This window comes from Pelecanus crispus, chromosome 21 (assembly GCF_030463565.1).
Source record: "Pelecanus crispus isolate bPelCri1 chromosome 21, bPelCri1.pri, whole genome shotgun sequence".
Lineage (NCBI taxonomy): Eukaryota > Metazoa > Chordata > Aves > Pelecaniformes > Pelecanidae > Pelecanus > Pelecanus crispus.
Genome location: NC_134663.1, coordinates 14,458 through 25,288, shown reverse-complemented (window position 1 = coordinate 25,288; position 10,831 = coordinate 14,458). Strand labels below are relative to the sequence as shown.

General features: G+C 51.4%; 2 pseudogenes; one reads left to right on the top strand and one right to left on the bottom strand.

Annotated features, from left to right (window-relative positions):
• Window positions 1–1,157: 1,157 nt before the first annotated feature.
• LOC142595544 (uncharacterized) lies at window positions 1,158–2,611 on the bottom strand (annotated as a pseudogene).
• Window positions 2,612–7,576: 4,965 nt separating this feature from the next.
• Window positions 7,577–8,502, top strand: LOC142595567 (olfactory receptor 14C36-like; annotated as a pseudogene).
• The last annotated feature ends 2,329 nt before the right edge of the window (window positions 8,503–10,831 follow it).

Below are 10,831 nucleotides of genomic sequence, written 5' to 3'. Positions count from 1 at the left end.
CATTGGCATTTTAATCTCATCTAGCGAACAAAGAGTGTCCGGTGGGATACATGTCATTCCTCCATTCCACCAAATCCCTAAGAATTTCACTTCGTTTGAGGGTGTTTCTATTTTCTTGGGAGGAATAGTCAGTCCCAAACTCTCTAGGTGGGAAATTATATTATTTTGAGTACTCTGAACCCCTTCTATTTCCTTCCCTCCCACAAGAATGTCATCTATATACTGATAGATGCTAACCCCCTTCTCTACCTGAACCACCTCCAGCTCATGATGTGCTAGCATGGCGGAGTGCGTGTATCCCTGTGGGAGTCGGGTAAAAGTGAATTTTTGCCCTTCCCAGGTAAAGGCAAAACGATCCTGGTCCTCAGGCTGCAGGGGAACCATAAAGAACTTATCCTTCACATCTACCATGGCTATAATTGGGTGGGCTTGCTCCTGTATAGTGGCTATAAGCTCGGCAATATTTGGTACTGCAGCTGTTAATGGACCGGTATTTGCATTAAGCCTGCAGTAATCCACAGTTAACCTCCACTTGCCATTGGGTTTCCGTACTGGCCACACCAGGGAATTAAAGGGTGAGTGGGCCAGGATCACAAAGCCCTGCCCCTTTAAATCCTCTAATACGGGTGTTATTCCCTCTCTAGCTCCTAATGGTATCGGGCAAGGTTTGACATTAGTAATGTTCGAGGGAGGGAGAGGCGGCGTGGCTTGTAGCAGCCGGACGTCAAGTGCCCAGGAACCAAACTACCACTGCCTCCCGTTATTGTCAATCCATGTTCTCCCTTTCAATACGTCAAGTCCCAAGAGGTTAAGTGGGAAGTCTCCCACTACCATAGTTGTCTCAATTTTGGTTTCTTCCCCAGGCAAGTGCAGGCCAACTCTAGCCATTGCCTGTGGCTAAACCTTACCAAATACATCTACTCCAAATACCTTTTACTTTGAAGGGGAAATCCCACAGCTAGTGGCATCTTTTGTTTTAATGGCTGAAATCTGTGCTCCAGTATCTATCACAAAGGTGACTGGGACTTGTTTTGGCCCTACAATCCCGGTGATAAATAAATCTCCCCAATCATTTTCAGTGAGCCACCTAATACATGTCTTACCTTCACCCCGCCGCTCACCATCGGAGGGCGAAGGACCTAGTTTACCACCGAGTCTCAGGAGACATTTATTCCTAAGGCGTCAATCTCAGAAAGTGCACTAGGGGTAATGGCACCTTTACAGTCTACTTCCCTATTTACTGGTTTATCAGGCCACCCCGTCACCAGCTTCTCTAACTTGTCTGTTGGCAGCCCGTCCATTAGGTCACATGGGATCCCCTTTTGCTGGCCCTTTGCCCAGAAGCTATTGCGCTTGTTTGGAAAGTCACTCCCCACAGATGGTTTTATGAGGGGCGGCTTTTTTGTGTCACCAGAGTGTGGGACCATTTTAACTTCAGCCCACCTTAGATTTCTGGTGGTTGGAGGGCCAACGGGACCATATTTGTGCCCATAATGGATTAACTCTTGGGCTACTTCACCCCAAGGCCACACTTTCTGTCTGGGGTTTGGCGAGGCTGATGGGGAGAAAATCCCTCTAAAGCTGCCTGTATTTTCCCTTGTATTTGAATCCCAATTGGTTTTAAAGAGTCAGGGAGTCCCCTTATAAGGGGAGTCATTTGCTCGGAATCCACCAGCATCAGCATCGGGGATTCCTGCCTAGGTTCTATTTTCCGATCGTATGTCATTTGTAGGCGAGCTGCTTTCTGCACGCTTTCTACCAATTGATCAACAGTTCCCATAATTGCAAGAGGATCCCCCCTTTCCAGGGGGTTCAACCCTCCCGCCCAATAAGCTGCTCATTGGATTAGAGACCAGGGGGCTCGGTGGTCTCCAGTAGTTAAAAATACTCCTGGCCCCCAATATCCTTCCGCCTCCCTTCCACTGAGCAAAATTTGATCCCCTCCTGATAGTGACACTCTCCACACATAGTCCATCTCTGATTCCCTTGGGGCTTGGCCAAAATCCTTTTTCAATTTTGCCAATTCAGTGGCAGTGTAGGGGATTTCTTTAGTTGTAACTTGGGGAAAATGGTCCTGCTCATCTTTGTAACTGTATTCGATTTTAACTAAGGGTCGCAGCGAGGGTGCTTCTGATCTCTCTAATTTTTCTCTCGCTGCCTGTAGATCATTAATAGGGTAAATAGTTTGGGGGGGTGCCTCCTTGCGGACGACATTCACAAGGAGTTCCTCCTTAAGAGCAGCTAGTAAAATTTTAACCTGGTCCTTTTCCTCTTCCAGTTGTTTTTTCAATTCGCCAACTTGTCCCTGCAGGGTTTTAACCAGGGTTTGGAGAGATTCTATGGTCTGACATTCAGCGGCATGACGGTGGTCTCTTGCCCCCACTGCCGCTGCTAGGCTGGCACCGAGAATGGCACAAACAATGGCTTTCCCTTTTCCAGAGCGGACCGGAGCATCCTTCTGCAGAGCAACCATTCAGTCTACAACACTCTGCAAATTGTGCCAGTTGTTCTGCACCCAATCCATGCTGGGCACAGAAGGCTGGGCATTATATTTGTCCAAAAAATAAAACAGAACTTCCTTGCCCTTAGGGGCAGTTACTTTGTCACTCATATCTCAAATAAAAAGGTGGCAGTCATCCCAGGAAGGCAGCGCTTAAGTTCTAAGCACTTCACACTGTCCCACCCCCTATTCCTTCCTGGGAGGTCTCACTTACAGCAAGGCAAAACAAAAACAATACAACACTCTCACTTTGAGGGATCCTGTCCCTGATGCCAATTAAAAGATGTTATGATCCAATTTGGATGAGAGGAGGGTCCCCTTGCATTCTAACCGACCTCAGAGGAGTCAGGGAGGCTAGGGATGGCTAGACCAACCTCTCATTTCAGGTTCGATCCCTTCCAGTGAGATTAAGACACAAACGAGGTCAGATGTCCTAAGTCCACCCATTTACTAACCACTCGGAGAAGAGAGAAAAATAGCGATAGAGAAGGAAGGAAAACAAGAGAGGAAAATTAAGCAAGAGTTTGGGATAGGAAAGCGCAAACAGTCACCACCATGGATCCGCGGCATCCCAGGGGTCCATGCTTCTGGGGTCTTCGGTGGTAGGTGAATCACACCAGGGTCTTCAGTCGCGAGTGATCACACAGGGATCTGGGGTGGGGGTCTTTTATAGGTTGCGTGCCTGAGGCAACAACTTCACGCTTGCACAGAACTCCCTCGTGTCCTGCTTGACCAGGGCGATGGCACATATCCCGTGTCTACGAGCCCCCTTATGCCAAGGGTCACACACGCCGACCGCGTGCACATGCCCACAGCCAATCGTCTGCTTTGAGCAGCCTGTCACTACGGCCTCGCTGCCGTCCTTGTTGCTGTGCGAGCGGGCGACACCCTGCGCACTTTCCTGCAAGGTCCTGCCAGCTTCATGTGGGCAAGCTTTCAGACAAATGTCCGGCCATTTTGTCCCTCACAAGGATGCACAGACGTCCTGGGGTGAGGTGCTGTCACTGCAGGGGAGGAGGGAAGGGCTTGTGACCCTCATGGTAGTGCAGGGAGAGAGCAGTGCATGTGAAGCTTCAAGCAAGTCTGGGGCTAGGTGTCCTGGTATCGGCTGGAATAGAGTTAATTTTCTCCCTAGTAGCAGGCATAGTGCTGTGTTTTGGATTTAGGATGAGAATAATGCTGATAACACACTGATGGTTTAGTTGTTGCTCAGCACTGCTTACGCCAGTCAAGGACGTTTCAGCTTCCCATGCTCTGCCAGGGGCACAAGAAGCTGGGAGGGGGCACAGCCAGGACAGCTGACCCAAACTGCCCCAAGGGCTATTCCATACCATACGACATCATGGGCAGTATAGAAACTGGGGGGGGGGGTTGGCTGGGGAGCAGCGATCGCTGCTCGGGAACTGTCTGGGTATCAGTCGGCGGGTGGGGAGCAATTGCATTGTGCATCACTTGCTTTGTATATTATTATTATTATAGTATCGTTACTATTTCACTTTATTTCAGTTATTAAACTGTTCTTATCTCAACCCAGGAGTGTTTCTCACTCTTACTCCTCCGATTCTCTCCCCCATCCCATCGGGGGAGTGTTTAAGCAGCTGCGTGGTGCTGAGCTGTTGGCTGGGGTTAAACCACGACACTTGGCCAAAGGGATTCCTCACCAGGGTCTAAGATGTTGCCCCCAGATGTTACCCTGTTTTTCAACATTGCTCCATTAGACCTTGCGCTCACCTGCACATGTCTTGGGCCACCTCTTGAAGCCCAAATGCTGCCAGATGTTTGTGCCTGAACAGCTCCCTCCTGCCCTCCATCTCCATTATTGCCATGGGAACTGAGACAAGGAGCTTACATGCAGGTGCCCATTTTGTGCCCACCTGAAGTGAGGCAAAAGGAATCCCACCTGCTGTGGGTTTGTGCTCTGCATGGGAGGCAGCTGAGACACCTTCTTGACCCACGACTAAAAACCCAAACTGGAGCCATAATTCCTTCCCTCAGCAGGGGTACAGGAGATCCCTGCCTGTCACTGTCTGTGTTGTCCTGCCTAACGATGACTTCTCTTTAAGAGAAATTACACTGCTGGAAGTAAGAGTCTCTCCCCAGCTGTGGGAGGGAGCATCAGTGATGGCTTCAGGCTGTGTCACAGCAGGTTCCCCTGCAGCCCCAGGGACAACACAAGGGAGCCCAGAGGGGCAGAGCAAGGGCTGCCTTGGGCTGGTGCTGTGCTGCTGAGCTGGGCCGGGCTCCTGGGACGCAGGCAGCTCCTGGCAAGCGGGCAGCGCTGCAGAGAGACAGCTCTGCCCAGGAGCAGCTCCTGTGCCAAGTGCAGCAGGGCTGAGGGCAGTGCCTGCAGGCAGGGAGGGGAGAGGAGGGAGGCAGGGAGAGGTTAAAGGCAGTGTGGGGTGGGAGGGTGCTGAGAGCTCACTGCAGGAGAGATCTTCACAGTCCTCTACACGGTAAGTCACTGGGTGCAGGGATCTCCTAAAGCTCCTACATCCCACTGTTTACAGGATCTGTCAGGATATCTCTCATGGTATCTCTGTTGTAAAGGACAACAACATGCTCCAGAGCAGGGCTGCCCTGCTGCACTGTCTGAGGTACAGGGCATGACGGCTGCCTTCTCCAAAGGATGGCTGCAGGAGTGTGAAGCTGGGTGTGCAGCCAGGGGTGCCCAGGGCTGTACTTGTGAACAGGGTCCCTGCACCCCAGGGTGCTGTGTTTCAGGGCAGGGACTCTCAGCCTGCCCAGGGAGCTCCCCACAGCACTGCAGGAAAAAGCTGTGGGTGGAAGGAGCAACCTGTGGCAGGGCAGGACAGGGCCCTTCTGCTGTCAAGAGGGTGCTGTGTGTGTCAGGGCTGCTCACTGCTCCAGATCAGCACTAAGGAACTGCCAATGGAATGTTTCAAGAAGAAGGTCAAAGCAGAGTTTACTACAAAGATAAGGAGATTTCCAGAGCGTGTATTTTCAGTTTCCTACTCTGAAGGCAGGGGAGAGAAGAGGGACAGTGGGGGAGGGAAAGGGAAATAGAAAAGGACCTGTAAAAGTTTGAACAAGTCATTGAGACTCCTGAGCTGTAACTTTGAGTGACCAGTAGGTCTGATAGGAGCCTCCTAAAGCGCCTTCAGCCACTCCTCTGCCTATGGGCAGAAGCAGCATCATTGATGATGGACACATTAGGATTAGTCTGAGCTTCTGAACCTCTCAAAAGGAAGATGCGGTCAGCCAGTGTCATGCGCACAGGCAGGTTTCTGGAGGGCTAAGGAGAGGACACAGAATTTGGGATGGGGTCTGTGAGCCGGGAAAAGATGTGGGACAGGGAAACACCTTCCAGGATGAAAATCTCCAGGCAGCAGGGATATCATCAAGGAATGAGAGGAAACTAAAACCAGAAATATTGTGAGAAGGAGAGTTCAGAATACTCTAGACCCATCAGGGTTCCACCAACCTGTCTTTATTCTATTTGCAAACAGGAAGAGGCACCCAGCCAAAACCTGAAAACAGGCAGCTTTTAGGAGGGCCAAGGAGAGTTCACAGACATGGCACAGGGAAAATCTCCCACAGTGTGAATATCCAGGCAGCAAGGGTAGCATCAAGGAATGAGAGGAAAAAAAACAGAAATGTTGTGGGAGGGAGAGTTCAGAAACCTCTGTCTCATCCCGTCCCATGCAGAGCCCTCCCCCTGAGCAAGCCCCCTTGCCTCCTCTCCCAGCCAGCAAAGCCTCTGCCCCAAGGGCTGGGGGCTCGAAGGTGGGAACCAGCTCCTCTGCAGCCAGAGCTCCAGCAGAGCCATACTGCAGCTCTCCAGCCCCACGGCCAGTGCCCTCTGCAGAGCACAGGGGCTGAGAGCAGCTGCCCGGCAATGCTGGTGCCTGGGAGGTGGCGGGCACAGCTGGGGAAGGGCAACGCTGGCCTGAGGGCCCGCCTGCCTCTGCCCTGGCCTCTCTCACCCACACCCTCACTCCAGTTCTCCTTCTCGCTCCACTTGTCTCTGTTAGTGCTGGGGTTATTTCCTTCTTGCTGTCAGGCTCTCTGGGGAGATGGAGTTTCAGCTGCAGTCACACACTGGTCTTGTGGGTCCCCCCATGCCTGTGTGTCCATGGGAACAAGTGTCCCAGCTTTCCTCTAAGCTGTGGGGCAGTGGGCAATGCAGTCAGTGCATGGAGGCCATGAGCTGAATCTCCCTTACTCAAATGCCATCACTAAGACACCTGGCTATAAGCTGGAGGTGTCCTTCCAAGCTGTGAGCTTCTCTCCGTGATGAAAACCTGTCCTATAGCATCTTTGTGTCATCTGAAATTCCCAGGGAGGGGCGCAGAGATGCTATGACAGAGAAAATGCTGTTGTGTTTGTGAAATGAGCCATGTGTGTTGTTGGCTAGAAGTGGGGTGCTGAGACCTTGAGAAAGGCTGAGACATTTAGTGGTCTGTGGTAGATCCCTCTGCTCTCAGCAGTGCCTGGTGGCTTCTCAGGGTAACATGGGAGTGTGATCAACCTCCATCTCAGAAGGGTGCAAGCCTAGAGAAACTGGCAAGTAGGCAGAGGGAGAAACCAGCTGCCCTCACTCTGCACTCAGCCACAGGCAATCCTCTTGCCTCGCAGAACTGGCTCTGTTCTCCTTAAGTGCAGCAGAAATGCTGGGGGTTTCTGATATCCAAGAACACTTCCCAGGGGAGATGAGGGGAGCTGTACAGGAACTTAGAACACTTACACTGCATTTACCATGCCCGTTCCTTAGCCCTGGGAGTGCAGATGCTGACAGGCCCTTCTGCGTTAACAGTGGTTTCATGTGACACAGTTGAACACCAGGACTGGTCCCTGCCCCTACCCACTGCTGCAGAGCAGGGCTTACTTCTCAAGAGCCCGTGGGCAGATGCCCTGCTCCTCATGGCACCCACAGCCAGCACCAGCCAGGGCTCCAGCCACAGAGCTAAAGGAAGGGCTGCTAGGAAAAGAAAAGGGTGTCAGTGTGTGATAGGTGGCAATTCTATGGGAAATGGCATTGATTTTGTTCAGAGAAGTCTCCCTTAACTTGTCAATGTCTTTTTCTCCTATGACAGTCCCCATGCCCAGAGGCAGCAGATGTCCAACAGCAGCTCCATCACTGAGTTCCTGCTCCTGGCATTTGCAGACACACGGGAGCTGCAGCTCCTGCACTTCTGGCTCTTCCTGGGCATCTACCTGGCTGCCCTCCTGGGCAATGGCCTCATTATCACCGCCATAGCCTGTGACCACTGCCTCCACACCCCCATGTACTTCTTCCTCCTCAACCTCTCCCTCCTCGACCTGGGATCCATCTCCACCACTGTCCCTAAAGCCATGGCTCATTCTTTGTGGGACACCAGGGCCATCTCCTACTCAGGATGTGCTGCCCAAGTCTTTCTGTTTATCGTTTTCATTTCAGCAGAGTATTATCTTCTCACTGTCATGGCCTACGACCGCTATGTTGCCATCTGCAAACCCCTGCACTACGGGACCCTGCTGGGCAGCAGAGCTTGTGTCCACATGGCAGCAGCTGCCTGGGGTGGTGGGTTTCTCTATGCTTTGCTGCACACTGCTAATACATTTTCACTACCCCTCTGCCATGGCAATGCTGTGGGCCAGTTCTTCTGTGAAATCCCACAGATCCTCAAGCTCTCCTGCTCAGATGCCTACCTCAGGGAAGTTGGACTTATTGTGTTTAATCTCTTAGTAGTATTCAGCTGTTTTGTTTTCATTGTGCTGTCCTATGTGCAGATCTTCAGGGCAGTGCTGAGGATCCCCTCTGAGCAGGGACGCCACAAAGTCTTCTCCATGTGCCTCCCTCACATCACCGTGGTCTCCCTGTTTATCAGCACTGCCATGTTTACCTACCTGAAGCCCCCCTCCATCTCCTCCCCATCCTTGGACCTGGTGCTGGCAGTTCTGTACTCGGTGGTGCCTCCAGCAGTGAACCCCCTCATCTACAGTATGAGGAACCAGGAGCTCAAGGATGCAGTGGGGAAACTAATAACTGGATGTTTTTCTGAAGCAAAAAACTTCTTCTGTAGAGCAGCTATAATGTACCTCAATACAGGCCCAGCCTATTGTCTGTAATTTTTGTTGTTTGTGTTGTTTTTTGTGATAATGTTGTCAACCCCTGTCTAATTCAGTCTCTGGTTTTCTTTTCTGACCACGTGGCTGTGGAAATGAGGAGCCCTGTTCTCTCTGTGTGTTTAAACACAATAAAGTGCCCTTCAGTCAATTTTTTTGTCATCTGTTCCTTCCTCCAAGGCCTTTAAACACAATAAAGGACCCTTCACTCAATTTTTTTGTCTCAAGATCCCTCTTCCAAGAGCTTTTTGGAGCTGCAGGCACAGTTCCTGTGTGCAGGGGTGGAGGGCAAAAGAATGCCAGCAAGGCAGCACTGCCAGCAAGCACCAGCACTTGCTCTTCCAGGGCTCTTCTCTTCCCACTTGCACACTCTCGTTCTGATCCCTTGCGTTGCTGTAAGGCCTGAGTGCTCTGGCACTCACACCAGTGAAGAGCTCAAGTGTGTGAGTGTGCAGGACGAGGGCACACAGCAGTGTCCCTTGCACAGCCAGGCCTCCAGGGATCGCCTTGAAGGACCAGCAGAGCAGGGTCTGCTCTGTGACCTTGTTTGCTGGACACCACGGGCAAGGCGCCCCAGGGCAATGGTCACAGAGCAGCCCCTTGCAACCACCCTTCCCAGCACTGGCCTCTCACTCCAGCAAAGAGAGCTTGTTTGTCCCTCCACGGAGGAACACTGAACAACGAGGTCAGAAGTCCATGTTTGCATTGTCCAGAGAAGACTTAAGCATGCCCATGGTGTGTGTGTGAGAAGAACCCGAGTGAGCACAAATGCCATCAGCTATTGCCAGAGGTGCCATGAAGGCCAGTGGGACAGGCAGTGCCTCCAGGTCACTTCACCTGGAGAGTAACGTCCCCGGGGAAACCACCTGAATGCAGCACTGGGATGTGCTTCCTTGACCCGAGGTGCCTGTGTCCATCCCTCCTGCCGTGGGGCATCTCAGATGGCTGCAGAGCAGGGCAACCCACCGCAGGGCTGAGGTGCCTCCCAGCCTCTGGCAGTGGCAGCAGGAGGCCAGAGGGTCATGATGCCTGCTGCAGTGCACGGCCTGCGCGTGTGCAAGGGCAGGACTCGTGCCTCTGCACAGCCCTGTGTGTGTGAGGAGTGCAGGAGGCCAGCTCTGATAGGGACACCTCAGGGGCCCTGCCCTTCCTGGGTGTGACTCCAGAAAGAAACCCCACTGCACCAGTAAGATTCATCTCACCCGCTGTGGTGGTACATCTACCCCTCCCCCCCTCCCCGTTTTTCTGTTCTGTTTTTCCCCTTTAATTCAGCTGCTTTACAATCTCAGGAATTCCAGGCCACAGCTTTTGTGTAGCGAGTTGGTCAGTTAAGTGCCCCTTAATTGTACCAGAAACTCCTACATGGCTGGAGCAGAGAGCGGCTCTGTTCTTATCAAGATTCATATTATGGCTAACGAGGGGAACGAGAACAGCTACCCCAGACAGCCTTGAAACAGGGTGGTATCATCACATTCCATCAACAAGCTGACCCGAATTGTGGCTCGGATGGAAATTTACTGGTGATTAAAGTCAATCATCTCACAATCTTATAAACAGCAGTCCTAAGCGAGGCCCTTTGAGCTCTCCTGGACTGCCACGGGCTGCACCAGCATCTCCCTCTGATCGAAATGTCTCTCAGAGTCAGCGAAACTAGCAGACTCCGAAAGTCTGCTGCAACCAGAACTCCATTGCCGGAGATCGACAACGGAGCCTGGGCTGCTGATATTCTTCACTCCTCAAGGCTCTACTCTCGCCTGTTGAGAAATGCCAAGGCATTAGACGTGAGTATTTCACTAAACTCGAGGGGAATTTTTAACAGGTATACTATTTTCATATATGCATTTATAGTTGTAAGCGTGCATGCATGAATCAATTTAAGTAGTTTGTAGATGTATGATTTAATTTTAAAAGGAGTTTTATATTACTGTATTATTCTTATAGTATTACTCTCCTAAACCGTTGACCAAGTCTGAGACTAAGAGTGGGCCCAGCCGCACCTAGGCTCCTCTCTGAGAAGGAGTTTAGAAAGCAAGGGGGTCCATTCTGAACCTCGTGACTCAGCGGGAGGGTTTCCGTATCCCCTACATACAATTTCTCTCTCTCTCTCATATAATCCAATTTCCTTTATATATTTTTCCCATGTACTAGATATACCTATATGCATCTATATACATTATCCTTATCCATATAAACCGTTGACCAAGTCTGAGACTAAGACTAGACCTAGCCGCACCTAGGCTCCTCTCTGAGAAGGAGTTTAGAAAG